Source organism: Ascaphus truei, chromosome 4, assembly GCF_040206685.1.
Source record: "Ascaphus truei isolate aAscTru1 chromosome 4, aAscTru1.hap1, whole genome shotgun sequence".
Taxonomy (NCBI): Eukaryota; Metazoa; Chordata; class Amphibia; order Anura; family Ascaphidae; genus Ascaphus; species Ascaphus truei.
Genome location: NC_134486.1, coordinates 279,027,901 through 279,044,438, shown reverse-complemented (window position 1 = coordinate 279,044,438; position 16,538 = coordinate 279,027,901).

Below are 16,538 nucleotides of genomic sequence, written 5' to 3'. Positions count from 1 at the left end.
CGGGGGGCACGGGGTCCCCAGACCTAAAACCAACGCGGTTCAGCTCCGGAGACCCCCTGCACATCTACACTATCAATAAAAATGTATTTCAAATGTATTTATTGTCATTTATTTATTTATTTTTTGGCGGCTGCTGTGTGTGTGTATTTTTTTATTGTGGGTAGCGGGAGGGTGGGTGAATGGGGTATTCGCCCCAACGATGGTTGGGGAGGGCTTGCGGGGGGGGGGGGGGTTGGGGTAGCGGGAGGGCTTAACCCCTTCATGACCGTAGCGGTATTAACTGCTACGATCGTGAAGGGGTTAAGTGCACCCGCAACCCCCCCCCCCCTCCCGCAAGTCCTAAACTCACACCAAGGGCCAAATACCCCCCTCACCCATCCCCACTACACACAATAAAGCGGGCACGGTGGGTTAACCCCTTCATTGCCTTAGCGGCTATCCGCTATGGTAATGACGCAGAATTTTCCGTATTTTTAATAATATTGATCAGGAGCAGGGGGGGGGGGGTTCCCTGAGCATTAATCATTAATTTCTGGCTCAGGGAACCCCCTGCTCACTGTACAATATTATTAAATCTCTCTCTGCTGCAAACACATCTCGCCCCCAGTATGTGCAGTAATTTACTGAACATATACTGTAGAATAAATGCATAGTTTTATTTATTCGGGTTTATTACACAGTATACTGTATGGCCGGAAAACATCAGCATACAGTACAATATAATCCATCGAAATCCCCCCATTAGCCGTTTTCTTTTCTGAGGAAAAACAAAATGAAAAGTTTTAATGTACAGTAATGGTCAGCCCCCTAAAGAAGTTCCCAGCCAGCCCCACCAAAATAATACGGCAAAAATACAGTACTCACCATACTGTACAGTATTGTACTAAATTTCCCATTCAGCTTGCGCTGGCGCCGGCCCACTTCCAGTCCAGCTTTCATCATTTTGCAGAGGGACTAGCCCACCTGTAGTCAGCGGGAAATCGCTTAGGTACATGCAAGCTTCATCAAAACTGGCTGCGAAATCCATCTCAGAGTTGTCACCGACGGCGGGACCATGATGATAAGCTGGTGCTGCTGCTGGTTCTGGTTCTGGTTCTGGCGCATTGCTTGGCAGGGACTGTCGCTTCTTATTTCGTTTTAACACGACCCTTCGCCTTTTGCCGCCTCCATTATCATAGATACGGGAAAAACCCTGTGACACACACCAATACCCTCCAACAAATTGGGGCTCAATACGGTGAAAACAGGGGTCACTACATAACCTTTTCCTTATTGCATGCTTCCACAAATGAGGAGTTGGCGAAAATCTGTAAAAGTCATAATTTTCGATAAAATACTGATAAATTTGAACAACTGTTGCCATCTTATCCTCTGTTGCATTTATAGCGGCCCATATCAAATAAGCATAACTTCTGTCAGGTTTTTGGAACACGGGCTCCACTTGAACACTCATGTCTCTGTAGAATAGTGTAAGTGAAAATGATCTTTGTCTTTATTTAATACATTACTGTATGTAAAGCCTAAATTGATACATTTTTTGCAACTATTCCTTCAGTCTCAAGGACAAGTTACACAATAGCATACTGTACTGGGATAAAGTAACTTTTTTTTGGAAACGAAACAACTTGCAAAGGCCACACATTACTTAAGTCATGAGTTTATGCCATCTGGTGGACAATCGAAACATCGCAGCCTAGTAAATCATTCTCATTATCATTTAACAGATCAGGCCCCCGTCAGCCAGGCATGAACCGTGGCTGGGAAGGCAAACGCAACGAAGCATGCAAGAGGTGAGCAGCGGCGGATTCCAGGTTTCTGCCAGGTACAAACCAGGCATTTGCTCGAATAAAGTGTGTCGGTGCAGTACAGCATATGGGCAGTTTTAGTTGAGTCTTGAATGGGGCAGCTGACAGGGTTTTGTCTACATTACATTTTATAGAAAGCAACAGATTCTGAGCTAGTCCTTCAGGGAATCAGAAGGGTGTAAAACAAAGAAGGACACCTATGGTAGCCCGCAAGGCTCTGTTCTGGGGTCCCTATTCTTCTCAGTGTTCATCAATGATCTTCCTACAGCTTGTAAGGGAGTTTCAATACACATGTATGCATATGACACAATCTTATATGCACACAGCCCTAGCCTCTGCGACCTTGAACACATACTTCAATCTGACTTTTTGAGACTTGAAAATTGGATTTCCCATAATAAACTGTTTTGAAACACTGACAAGACTGTAACAAGGGTATTTGGGACCAAGACTAAATTTTTAAAGCTTCCAACAAATAAGCTACCGATAAGAATCAACGCTAATACCACCTTTGCCCATGTTACTAGTTTTAAATACTTGGGCATATGGTTTGACTCCCATTTAATATTTGGGTTGCACATTGATACCATGACATCCAAAACCTATGCCAAACTAGGTGTACTTTATAGGAACAAATCATCCATAAGTCTGCTGGTCAGAAAGCGTATCGAACTGCAGATGCCAATGCCAATAATAGACTATGGGGACATTGTATATGGCACTGCACTCCAAACCCACCTTAGCAAACTTGAGACACTCTACAATTCTAAATGCCATTTTGTCCTCCAATGCAACTACAACACACATTACTGCGAAATGCTGTGATTCTAGAACTAGATTAGCCATCACTTGAGTCTGGGCACAAAGTGCATCTTTCCTGTCTTGCCTTCAAATATTTTATGGGCAAGCTACCGTCTACCTGAACAAGCTCCTTACCTCTACCACATGCAGCACTTATCATCTGAGATCAGACGCCAAAAAAACGTTCATGGTCCCAAGGCTCAACAAAGTATCTGGCCGGTCCTCCTTCTCTTTTCATGCACCTCACAACTGGAACAACCTCTCACAGGCGCTACTAGTCTAAGTTCTTTCAAAACTAAACCTGTCTCTCATTTTAATCTGGTCTGTAACTGTTACATACGCCAATAACATTATCTCTTACTGTGCATGCAATGTATTTAAATATAATGTATGTAGCACTTTCTTCCCCTCCCCCCCCCCCTCCAGTGGGAGAAACACAGCCTATGCTACCTATTGTGTGTTGCAAATACCTGTTAGGGTCAGGAGAGCTGAGTCTAATCTGCGATGAAGTGGAGATCAGGACAGGCTTAGATTCTTCTCCGAGCTCTTCTCATGGTGCTTAGCGCCTACAGCCGTAGTGTGCTCCAGGGTGTTCGTTGGTCAGTCCCCACTATTGCACTCTTTCTCCCTCTGCCCAAGGACTGATACTCAGACAGAGGTATATTATGAACAGGATCTTTATTGGGGAACATCCACTGCAGATCTTCTTACAACGAATGCAAGGTCTCAGAGGCTCCTTACCTCTGGATGGTGCTTTGCCCCTGATAGTATAGGGCATCTGTGGCTAAATCAGATGTTCCTCAGTCCAAAGACTGATGGCTCTACTGCTTCCTCTCTCCTCCAGAGCAGGAACAGGACTCCCTCTAAATTTGGTAGTCCCAGAATTAGGATAGAAAGGGCAAGCTCATGGTCTATACCTATCCCTGATAGGCTTACACAGGCCATGAGTCGCCACCTTACTCCTGTCCATCATGGAGGACCATGGGTGGGGTGACAAACCCACAAGATTAAACCCTTACAGCCTGCAGCTAGTAGTACACAACAGGGTGGGGAAAGATAGGCATAATGACATACCCTATTACATGTATAACCCTGCTCATTTAATGTAACCATGTATTTGTCATCATAACTCTGTGCCCAGGACATACTTAAAATGAGAGGAAACTCTCAATGTATTACTTCCTTGTAAAACATTTTATGAATAAATAAATAACAGCAAAAAGGTGCAAAAAAGACATTGTGTATAATATAAAAGAAATGTTAACCAGATCATCACCAAATGTGTATTTTATTGTGTAACAGGGTACCTTCCCTGTTTATGTAGTTATGCAGAAAAACCTGTGTGGAGAGCTTGAGCTCAGCACTGAGCAGGTTAATTCAGAGCAGACTGCCCTAATTAACCTGCTCAGCAGGCTTATTACTCCTTTAAAAAGCCTGCAACATTCACTACAGTAGGATTTCTAGTCTAGGTGGACACCCTGGTCTGGATGCAACAGATAGGTATCCGCGGCGAAGTGTAGGTAAATGAGAATTCAAAGTTGTGACAACAAAACTGTGCAATTAGAAATGCAGATCAAATACATCACTGATCTTCTACAGCAGTTTCTTCCATGTCATCATAGAGCTGAAAGAATTCTGGTATGTGGTAAAACCTCATGCACAGAGGGACACATATAGAAACGCAGATGGTATAATAAATTTTTACTATAGGTCACATACAATACAAGGGGGAAAGGAAACACACAAACTTCCCTGCTGTTTGAAAACAGTGAGTGACTTGAGGTGCAGTCCAACCTTGATCCTAGCTCTGGTCCTCTGTGCACATGGCGGCCCGATTACCTCTCTGTACTTCGAACTATGAGACTGTAGGACGTCTGCTGACTGAGCTCCAGGTACGGTGTTCTCAAGGAATCAAAAGACCCTATGCATTCCACAAACTATATTTTTATACTACCATAACTATCCACACTTATTCCATTGGGGTACTCATACGTTATACAGCTCAGCTCACTATATGTACCTACTATTTTGCTAGTTACATTACAATACTCTATGTGGGCTATTGAGTGCATGCAACCTGGGGACTCCATGATATCCTGCCTCTATCTCTCTCTCTGAAGCAAAATTTTCAGTTCCACTCCATATTGAACCCTCCCTTAGTGCACCTACCCCAGACCCAACTCTATAGGAGTGCTGGTATTACTTTATTTCATTAGCTCAATTAACGATAAAATTATAATATATAAATATATTATTATAAAAATGTAAATGAACATTTACTCTCTTTATAAAACAGACAGCAGAAAACCTTTATAGGTAAAGGACCCTAATAGAAAAATTATTATAGAGCTTTGTAGACGGACGTTCACAGAGGTACACAATTGGAGTCGTTATAATGTGAAATTATAATAGGCTTTATTGTGCCTTTTCCTTTTCATCAGGAAATTATCCAAACACAGGGGGGGAACAAAGCTTCCATTCACTTGGGAGTATTTCTAGTGAAATCCTTGCAATTAGTTCACATCTCCATTAGTTAAGCAATTCTCCCAACCCCAAACACATAGCATGCAATAAGCAGATATAAGCAGTCTTTTAAGAATGAAAGTCTTATCTGTTCCTTGTGGTTTGGAGGGAAAATCTTCACTGTCCCTGCTTCAGCTCCCTTGTCTACAGGGTTGGTCAGCATACAGGTTTAGAAGTTTTCCATGTGTCTTGAAAGCAGCTCTGCTATCTTTTGGTAGAGCTCAAGACAAGTGTGTCTCCAAGTTCAGCTCAGGTGTCAGCTAAAGAGTTCTCACTTCCTGTTTCAAAAGACAGGCTTTCTAAGCCATCTAATCAGGCAGGTGGTGTTTTGTTAATTGACTACCAGCAGTTAACCACCCCACTGCTGGATTAGAGGCACATTACCTGAACAGGGATAAGTCCCCTGTTATAAGATTCCTATGCGTAAAGTCTTACTTAGAAACTTTAAAAAAAATGAATGCTTAAATGGAACTTCTCTATGCAAATAACGTAACATGAATATATTGAATAAATATATTGATCATAATATTACCAATTTTAATATGCCGCCTTGGATTACACAATCTTGTAAAAATATATACAGAGGCGACCGGGCTAAACCTAATGCGGCTGCACCCGCATTTAAAAAATAGCGCGGGCGGCGCGCGGCAGTCTTCGGCCGAGAACCAGACGGTTTTCCCGTGCCTCGGGCGCTTTCAATGGTAAGCGCCATTAGAGCTTATCTATTGAAGCAGCCGCCACGCTGGAAAATCCGTTTTTAAACGGAGAGCAGACCCGCGGCGCTCCCGGCGAACGTTAGATTAAAAGCTGCCGCAGCAGTAGGGGCCTATGCTATAAACATCGATAAGCCACTTATCAGCCAAAATGCCTACTGCTATTCAGCCTCAATAAGTGGGCGATAAAGGCATAAATCGGCAAAAATTTCAGCCGCCATAAAAAATAAATCGATGGGTGAGCGGCGATAAGCCACCTATCGGCAGGTTCTGAAACTCGTGCAATTCTAGTAGCCACGATTAATTTACTAGATCAAGGCCTATTGAGCATAATCACGGCTCTAGAATGGCGAGTTTCTTCCCAAATCCTCACGCCAAGAAAAGTTTGCGTGAGGCTGGTGAAAAGGTGCTGAGAGGCGGCGATACAGGACAGAAATAAAAGGCTTTTTTTTCTGCATCGGATTGATGCCGGGGGTCTACGGAGCTGATATCCATTAACATTAGCACCGGAGACCACCAGCATGAATCCCATGCAATAAAAATGCAATTACAGTCAACTTCATTTCCTTAGCGGTTAACACCTCCCGCTACCCACCAAGGGCCAAATACCCCATTCACCCACACCCGCTACCCACAATGAACACTAATTCCCACCTGCTCTACCCCACATAATTGATACCAGGGGCCACGGGGGTCCTCAGATGATCCCCGCGGGTGTCTGTGGGCCCTCAGGTGGTCCTCGTGGGTGTACGGTGGTCCTCAGGTGGTCCATGTTGGTGTCTGTGGGCCCTCAAGTTGTCTTTGTGGGTGTCCGGTGGTCCTCAGGTTGTCCCCATGAGTGTCTGTGGGCCCTTGGGTTCTCCCTGTGTGTTTCCAGGGTCCTCAGGTAGTCCCCGTGGGTGTCTGTTGGCCCTCAGGTGGTCCCCATGGGTGGTCATCATGGGTGTCTAGGGAACTTGGGTGGTGCCCATGGGTGTCTGGGGGTCCTCAGGTGGTACCTAAGGGTGTCCGGGGGTCCACAGGTAGTCCCTGCGGGTGTCTGGGGGCCCTCAGGTGGTCCCCACGGGTCCCCGCTGGCCTGCGTTACCAATCCTGTGGTAACATTTTTTTTGCAATACGTTGATATAAATACACCCCCTCCTCCCCCCGCCCCAAAACATACAGTACAGTTATGGGCAACATAAATATTATTCAGATATGGATAATAGCTCATTTGCCCATTATAAAATAAAACATTAGCCAGCCAGTATATATAAACTTTTCTACTTACCCTTGCCATCATGAAGGGCATCCTCATCAGCATACTCCAGGTCAAGGTTCTCCGTTGCCAGAAAGAATACAATCTAATGGCCCCTAACCTCTTAATCACCTTATCGGTTAATAACCGCTATTGTAATTAAGGGGTTAACCCCGTCCCCCACCACCCACCCAGGAGGCCTAACTACCCACCTCGGGACCACTATACCCAACCTCTACCCATTGGTTGGCATAGTGGTACATCATACCCATATAATATGGACGTGATAAGACACTATAGCAGCCAGTGGTCACCCTAATCAAAACGCATGAAGGCCAAAAATACACAATAATAAAAGATATATACAAGCACCTAAATACTCCAATTAAATAAATAAAAGCACTAACCAACCAATTAAATGAAATAAAAAATTGGAACACAGGATTTGTACCGCAGACAAGCAGGGACCCGCAGGGACCACCCGAGAGCCCCCAGACACCCACAGAGACCACCTGAGAACCTCAAAGAACCCATGGGGACCACCTGAGGGCACACAGACATGCGCGTGGACCACATGAGTAACCACGGACACCCAGAGGGACCACCCGAGGGCCCACAGACACCCGCGGGGACCACCTGAGGACCCCAGACACCTGCGGCCTCTGGTATCAATCATGTGGGGGTAGAGGAGGTGGGTATTAGTGTTGTTGTGTTTTTTAAATAATTAATTATTTAATGTTTATTGTGGGGTGCCGGTATCTCCTATGCATTAAAATGTCCCGCGTCATGTGACGCCCCATGGGGCCTGTATCTCGGGAAGCAGGGGGTCCCCGGACCTGAAATTCATGCGGTTCTGCTCCGGAGACCTTCTGCTCATCTAAACTAGTCATAACATTTATATTAAAAAAACATTCTTTTCGGGCGAGATTTACACAGGGAGGGGTGGATCTCTCTGAGCAGCTCTCTCTGCAGCTGAAAGAAATCGCCTGGTAAGCCCTTTTCAGAGAGGCAATCTTCACGTCGCAGGCTTCTCGCCCGTTTTGGGAATTTTGCTATCACAGGTAATCGAGGCTTTCTGAATACCGTGATAGCAAGGCTCACAAAAACGGCGATTTAAATGGCCTGGCGATTTTTTTTCTGAAACTTTAATCCATAGGCCCCAATGTCTTTAATGTACAGGCATACCCCGCTTTAAGTACATTCACTTTAAGTACACTCGCGAGTAAGTACATATTGCCCAATAGGCAAACGGCAGCTCACGCATGCGCCTGTCATCACGTCCTGAACAGCAATACCGTCTCCCTACCTGTACCAAAGCTGTGTGCAAGCGGGGAGACTATAGAGCCTGTTACAAATGCGTTATTTACATCAGTTATGCACTTATATAACGATTGCAGTACAGTACATGCATCGATAAGTGGGAAAAGGTAGTGCTTCACTTTAAGTACATTTTCGCTTTACATACATGCTCCGGTCCCATTGCGTACGTTAATGCGGGGTATGCCTGTATATATCTAGTATGTTTCTTGTTGAGAAATCTTTAATATTCTATTACCTCCTCTGAAGTCTTGATTAACTTTTTCTATGCCCAAAAATGTTAGACCTCATGGGTCTTAGTTATGTACCTCTCTAAAATGATTTGACACACTACGTTGAACAAAACCTTTTTGAATGTTTTAATGTGATCTGCTAATCTAACTTTCAATTTCCTAGTGGCTCTACCCAAATATTGCTTGCCGTAAGGGCATTCTAGCAGATATACTGTATAATTAATTCACTATAACATGTAATGTGCTCATTCATTTCAAATTCCTTCCCAGTCTCTTTTGATTCAAACTTTTTCTTGCTAGTTGTGCATGTTTTACAATTTAAACAATTTTTTTTAAAAACAGAAAAATATGGGCAATAAAGAAGAATACATACATATATTAATTACAATTAAAAAAAATTACATGGTGCATCATTATATTTAAATCAGCTAACCCCTGTGGTGTTCCCATCTAACCTGCCTACAACAATGTATGGGATATTCATTTAATCGGTCATTAGATATTTAGATTATAAAGACATACAAATAAAGCATAATCTTACATATTATAGATTACAATGTATGTATTTGTGGATTAATTTGTAATAGTAAAATTATGAAGGCGTTCTGGATCTGATAGCATTTCACCTAATATGCCTCAAATGGGTGTGATCTGGTAAATAGTATGATTCGGTATTAGATATTTGAGAACAACACTAAATATGTATAACCTTTTTAAAAAGAGTAGTCTCGACCATTGTGAGTTAAAACTAATATTTTTGTTTATTAGTATGACTATATTAGCTAATGAATAATCTCAACATTGCATCATACTGACGATACAAAAAACATGTAACTATGATGATTCTAGACCCGTGGTTGAGCACTCAGTGACCAGAATAAGCTACACATCACTTTAAACATATACAGATACAAATCATTGTCCGTCCAAATAAAAGATGTCCATTAATCCAAAGAATTATGTGAAAACACATTCATTGTGGAATATCAATATATAAAATAAAAAAATGTGTTTTATTCCCGCAATTTTATGATGGTATACATCATCACTGTGGTAATAATTTACTGCATGCGATAATTGACAAAAAGTCAGGATGTGTGAATTAAGGTGACTGTTAATAATACGTTAATTACCATATTACAATCGCTTAAATAATATTTTTGTAGTAGGCTTCTGTAACAGGGACTTATCACTGTTTGAGAGAAACAGTCTCTAAATCCCGCAGTGTGCTGGGTAATTGCACACAGGCAATCAACCAGACTCCACCTGGCTGATTAGGACTCATAAAAAGCCTGATGTGAGAAACAGGAGAGAGATTCCTTAGCTCACATGTGGCCTGACATAAGGAGAAAGAGGACTGCAGAGATTTCCTTAGCCCACAACTGAGCTGACCTGAGGAAAATATGATGTCTTGATGTACACAAAAGGACTATATGCTGACAGCAAGACAAGGGGACAAGACCTCTATTCCTGGACACAGAGATTGCCATAGCACACAAGGATGCTGACCCAGGAGAACATAGAGGCCTTCCCCTACAGCTACAACAACAGAACAGATAAGATACTTTCTTGTTGGACTGTTGGCAATGCTTTACTAACCTCTAAGTTAACCAAGGAGTAAATCCCTCTCTCCCTCTCTCATAAGGACAGAGAACACAAAACATTATTTCCCAACTCTTTACATTTATCACAGAATCTGTGACATTACAGGGAAAACCACACCACATTATGGAGAACAAAGGACACAAAACAAACTTAATAATGCATTTGAATTTTGAAGCGTGTTTCACTGTTTGTTGAAAGTGGTAATAGGCAGAGCCTTCCTTATGTATGCTTAAAAGGAACTCTTCAAGTAAGCTCTCTAAAGCAAGAGGGTGTGGCCAGGAAGACATTTAAATGTCTACACACATTTACTAAATATGATATTTGTTATTCTATTGAATTCCCAAGGATGTGGAAAATATATTCATAACAAGGGAGTTAAGCTGATTAAATTAAAACCAAATATGACGGGTTGTTTAATCCCTGTTTTCATCCTTTTTTACACATTCACCAGATTGATAAACATCAACACCTTGTTAGTGTAGGAAACACATCCAGCGATAATGGATAATTAACGTTATGTACTGTATGAGTTAAACTGGCAATACTTGTACTACGCAAGCGCACAAATTCAATATGCGTTCCATACAGTTCACCTATCAGTAACGCGCACATGTACAAAGTCAATCAAGAGCATATGCGTTCCATACAGTTTACATACCGGTAACTCACAGGTGTGAATTCAATGAACCGCGTACAGGAGCACAGTGTAATGCATGCATCTATTTCTACTCAATTATTAATAAATAACAATCTCACAATTTATATTACAGAATTAAACTGTACAAGAGACAGCCAGAAGATGTCGGGTAAAAAAGATTGTATTATTGTAAGAAGATTATATTATTTCACAAAGTCTTTGTTATATATCGCTAAGCTCTTATTTACTCTAATAAAAATATCATCCTTTAAAAATACTTTTTAGTGATCTGAAGGTTTTTAAGGGAATAAGAGGTGGGTTACATTGCATTTAGATTAAAGACACACTAGCACCACCTATCACAAAATTACATTTTTGAGGACGTGGCACAGTTTGCAATCGCGAGGTCACAACATGCAATGAAGTACCAGGGATTTACACTTGGTTTGGTATGGCACCAAAAACAGTGTCTGGCTATATCTGCATGTTGTATATCAGATGCATAATTCACCTAAACATATTAAAGTTACCCCATCAAGATGGATTGCACATGTATATTTTAATTATACCAATGCAACAGTGAAGGTGGCATTCCTTTAGGTATTAAATAAAAACAGTTATTAGGGTATTTTTATGCTCAGGCATTTGTTTATTCAAAAAACAATTTTCTCTCCCTCAGCAATAAAAATGTCATTAGAGATGAATGAGGGGAATTAAAAACATGCCCAAAAAGGTGGGCATATTCAGTTTGCAATGCAGGGGCTTTTAGGATAAAAACCATGCATTTGGTATATGAATTTAATATTCAACAAGGTGTGTTTTATGTCAACAACACGTAAATTCTCATTTCCAAAAAACACTTTTGAGATTGTACTGATATTGTGCATTGTTAACATAGGTTCTGTTTTTCCCTGTTATTTTTTTAAACTGTCTGCATATACAGTATTATACTTTCTTTCTTGTAACATTTTTTTTCTTTACCTAAGTACTGTACTACTTTTGTAATTTAAATCTAAAATGTAAAAAGAACTGTCTTTGTACCCTAATTTAGCATAACATGTTTTGAAGAGAGTAACTGCATTTTCAAACACATTTTGCTAAAGTAGATTTTTGTGTGTTAATCATATTTTTCTAGTATACTATACAGGGGATCAAAGGCCCTGCGGAAATACTTTTTTATCCTTGGCGGTGGCCGCGAATGCACGGATGCATTTCAGCGATACCGGAAGTGACGTCAGCAGGATATAAGGTTCCGGTCTGAAGAAAGCAAGGAAGGTGAAACGCGTAGAGTGTCGCTAGTCAACGCATCACACAGCTGACCGGAACCTTGTATCCTGCTGACGTCACTTCTGGTATCGCTGAAACACATCCGTGAGACGCACGCCATACAGAGAAGCAGAGCACAGGGAAAGCAGAGAATCTATCCTGCAGCCGAGATCCAGTTGTGAGATCTAAATGCCTGTTTAATTCTTGAACCATGTGAGTGCATTGCATCTTATCTATTCTTATAAATGTTTGCATACAGTCTGCACTATGTCCGGGTTTCTTTTGGTCTTATAAGGTACCCGTGGGCATACCGAGGTGAATATCTATACCACCGCAGCTAAAAGATACCATTACGTGTACTTATTCCATCTCACATTTGTGAGTATTCTACCTAAAGATTTTAAGAAAACATTTTCACTGCTATTACAAGAATACTGCACCATTAGAATATTTCTTCTATCTCCACATGTTTGCGCTTCCCAACGATCAACACTTCATCTACTTCACATGGGATTGAGAGACAGATCCCACCACCGGGTCACAGCAGCATTCAGCATATGTGTTTGTATTTAAATTGTTACTTTTATCACTGCAGTGATTTGTTGCACAGAGATAATTAGAGCGCCACTATTGATATATCCACTTTTCACTTGTAATCAAATAAATAACAGATAATATAAATAACAGATCATGGGAATAAGTGCTTTAGACATAAAAGTAACATTAAGAAAGAGGAGTCCCTGCCCGAGGAGCTTACAGTCTAATTGGTAGGTAGGGAGAACGTACAGTACAGAGACAGTAGGAGGGAGTTCTGGTAAGTGCGTCTGCAGGGGGCCAAGCTTTATGTATCATATGTTCAGAATATCCACAGTGCTATTTTAAGCAAGTGTGTATTAAGTTGGGTCTTAAAGGTGGATAGAGAGCGTGCTAGTCGGTTACTGAGGGGAAGGGCATTTCAGAGGTGTAGGGCAGTCAGTGAAAAAGGTTTAAGGCGGGAGAGGCTTTAGATACAAAGGGGGTAGAAAGAAGACATCCTTGAGAAGAACGCGAGTCTTGTGTTGTGTAGTATTCAGTGAAGATAGTGTCATCAGGCTCTGTGTCCAATTACAGTGACACTGGGGTGGTGCGTATTGGAGCTATTTAGTGCACAGCACTTCCTGTATTTAGCAGTGTCTCACCCCTCATGAGTGAGACTAGTTGAACCCAGCAAACTGCAAGGGCTCTGGCCGGTTTTGTGACCCTCCCTTAGGGGAGAGGTGTGGGCGACTATTCCCCTTACTCCATCAGGGAGTAAGGGAAGAGCAAGGACAGCTTCTAGGGCCCTGACTAGGAGTGTTGTCCAGGGACTTCCCTTGGGTTGGCAACCTACGATGAGCGGCTAAAGACCGGATGCTATGATGGGCAGCTTGCTATTGTATGCTGTAATAAAGGATGCCATTTATAAAGAACGCTTCTGTCCTGATTGTGGAGTAACTCGGGAAGAAGGTGCACACAGAGGTTCTCTTTCAGAGACTCCTCCCTACTTCGCTGGGGGTCTGGAAGAGATGGAGGCGCTGTACCAAAAGTGAGTATGACTCTACCATACCTGGAGAGCCAGTCCTGATGATATCCCCCATAACATTACGGGAGACTAAGGAGTCCTGTAAGCCAGCAGGTGCACCACACTACACCACATGTAATATGGGTCAATTTCCACAGGAATGGGTCAATATGAGATTGGGTGGAGGAAACACTGTTACATTTGGAGGCGCTGCTGAGATAATCAGGACAGGCTTTCAGCCAGGCAAAACTGAAAGACATGTAAGCTTCCAAGGCAAGTGTTGCGGAGGGGAAGGGAGCCTAGGGGTAGTCAGGAACCTGAAAACTTGCAACGTACACCCTAGATGCCCCTTAAGAGTGTGAGATAGATCTGGAGACAGGGCTATAGCTGTTCTAGTCACCTTGAGGCAGATAGCTGTTTGATGCCGAAGGGGTAGCCTGTTAACATGGGTCAGGAACTTCTGGTAGGGTCCGCACTATGTGTAGCCAACAGTAGGTGACGCTTTTAAGTTCTGCAGGACTACTCCTGAGTGCTTCTAGCCAGCACCAGACTATACACCACAGAGCACTTGCATGGGGCTGCAACCGTTACACATATACAAATCACGTGTTCACAGGTGTGCCATTCGTGACACCATCCCTTACTGGTTCATGATGACATAGTCTCATCATATTAGAGTCTCTCTCTTACAAATCTTCTAATTCTACCTGTATCTAAAAAAAAATTAATGTGACCTAAGTCCATTCATTAGCCATATAATAGTGCTTTTTATTATATTAAGCGACTAGATTTTTCTTCCCTTTTCTCATCCAGTGCCTCAAACACCTGTATTAAACCAATATGCATGATTTGTTTTAAATGCTCTTCATATTTCATGTAGACTGCAGTAATAGAAGAACCTCCACCTGTTGCTCTTTCATGCAATGTTTCTTATGACATTTCTCTCCAAGCTTTCTTTTGATATCTGAAATATCTTTTTTTGCAATGCAGGACAGCCTTGGGGAAATCACCAACACAGCTTCTGCAATCCGTATTGCGTGGATGGGATAACAGTCTTCCCAGAATCTCTTCATAAACCTGAATAATCTTCTCTACCAGTACAAGATTTAAAAATTGTGCATGCACTACTTCTCTGATGCATCATTGGCCGTGATTATAATGGCGATGTGCGTGTGATGCTGTGCAACGCCAAAACAAAGTAATGTTGTCAATTGAGCCCGCGCGACAGACGCGTCCAAGCACGCACATTTTAAACAGATCTCAGAAATGTATTTTTCCGGGCAATAGCCGCATCACGTGTGCGGTTCAGCCAATGAGGGCAAACCGCTCATATGACGTCATCTCTGCCATGCCTCCGCCATGTCTATGTGTATACAGTATAAATAACAAACTGATCAAATATATAGTGTCCAAATTTTTTTAAATAATTATACAAATATAGTGACGTAAATATTTTTGGTTACTGTAGGCTAATATAAAGTTGATAGACCAATAAACAGAGCTGGTCCAACACTAATAAAATTATCCTCCAGAAAGGGTAAATTCAAAGTCCAAAACAGTCCCACAATAGTGCACTCCTCGCTAGTGTCAAGATAAGTGACAGACAAACTCATATTTAACATAGATAGGGGACAGGAAATAAAATAAGTGACAAGAAAAAAAACAAGAGAACCAATAAGTGCAATATGTTTCAAGGTTCTAACATATATTTGTAACATCCAATGGTCTCACTCACATACTGCAAGATCTTTTTGGGTGATGTACAGTGATCTGGGGTCTTCGATCCCAGCGCTCTCACTCCAGTCATGATCCTACTCGAGTAGCTGGATATAGCCACGCTGCTCTCACATGTGTGGTCCAGCCGACATGCGCAATCGCACGCAGTATTTTTGCTTTCATGTTGTAAGGAAGCAGGAGTTACGCCGTGCACGGCGTGCTCCTTACTCACCCGCGGCTCTGTCGGGGTCTCCCGCGACTCACAGGGACTCCTTCCCCATGGCGCCGAGCTCCGGTCCTTCTATGCGCGCGCGCGCACATCCAGTCTCTTCTTCTGCCCTCGGTTCAGGGCGTGGGTCCGCGCACACAGCTACAGACGCTGCCACCGGGAGGCGCGGCCACACAGGGGCGCACCAACCCTTTAAAGAGACAGTACCCTTTTGCAATGCCACAATACAATGCACCAATATTTCTAGGATTTATAGCTCCTCCTCCAGGAACTCATCTAGACCTATCCCTGTCTCAGCCTGGCCCATTCACACACCCCCGCCTTGCTTCTCGGCTATTGGTTCCTCATACCTACATATACCCTCCAGATTCATTGACTCGTCGGCTGAGCATAGAACCAGTTGTTCTCATCACTCTCTGCCTCCCTAGTTCTGTTCCACAGATTTCCTCATGTACCGGACCGGCTTCTGCTACGTCTTCCTGCACCTCTGGCATCCCGAACTCGGCATACGGCATCACGACTCTTCTCATCTCTGGCATTCGGATTCTGGCTTACGGTAAACGACAACGTCTCTCTCTCTAACCCTGGACTTGGCTACCGCACCCTCTACCATCCGTACCTCTCCTACCCCGATCCCGGAATCCCAGACCATTCTTCAATCAAGACGTGCCCTCGTGGCTGTGGGTGGCGTAATTACCTTTCCCACCTCAGCACCGCGGTCCCGTCTCGTTTGTGGTGAGCACATCCTGACATTATGCTCAGCCCACCAAAAATGGACCCCGCTGAGGTGGAGCGCACTATTAATGCCCATACTGCACTTTTTACCAGACTAGAGACTTATCTGGAACAAACGGATAGACGGACAGATACGTTGCAGCAAAGTGTTAACTCTCTTACGGTTCAAGTTCGAGCTCTC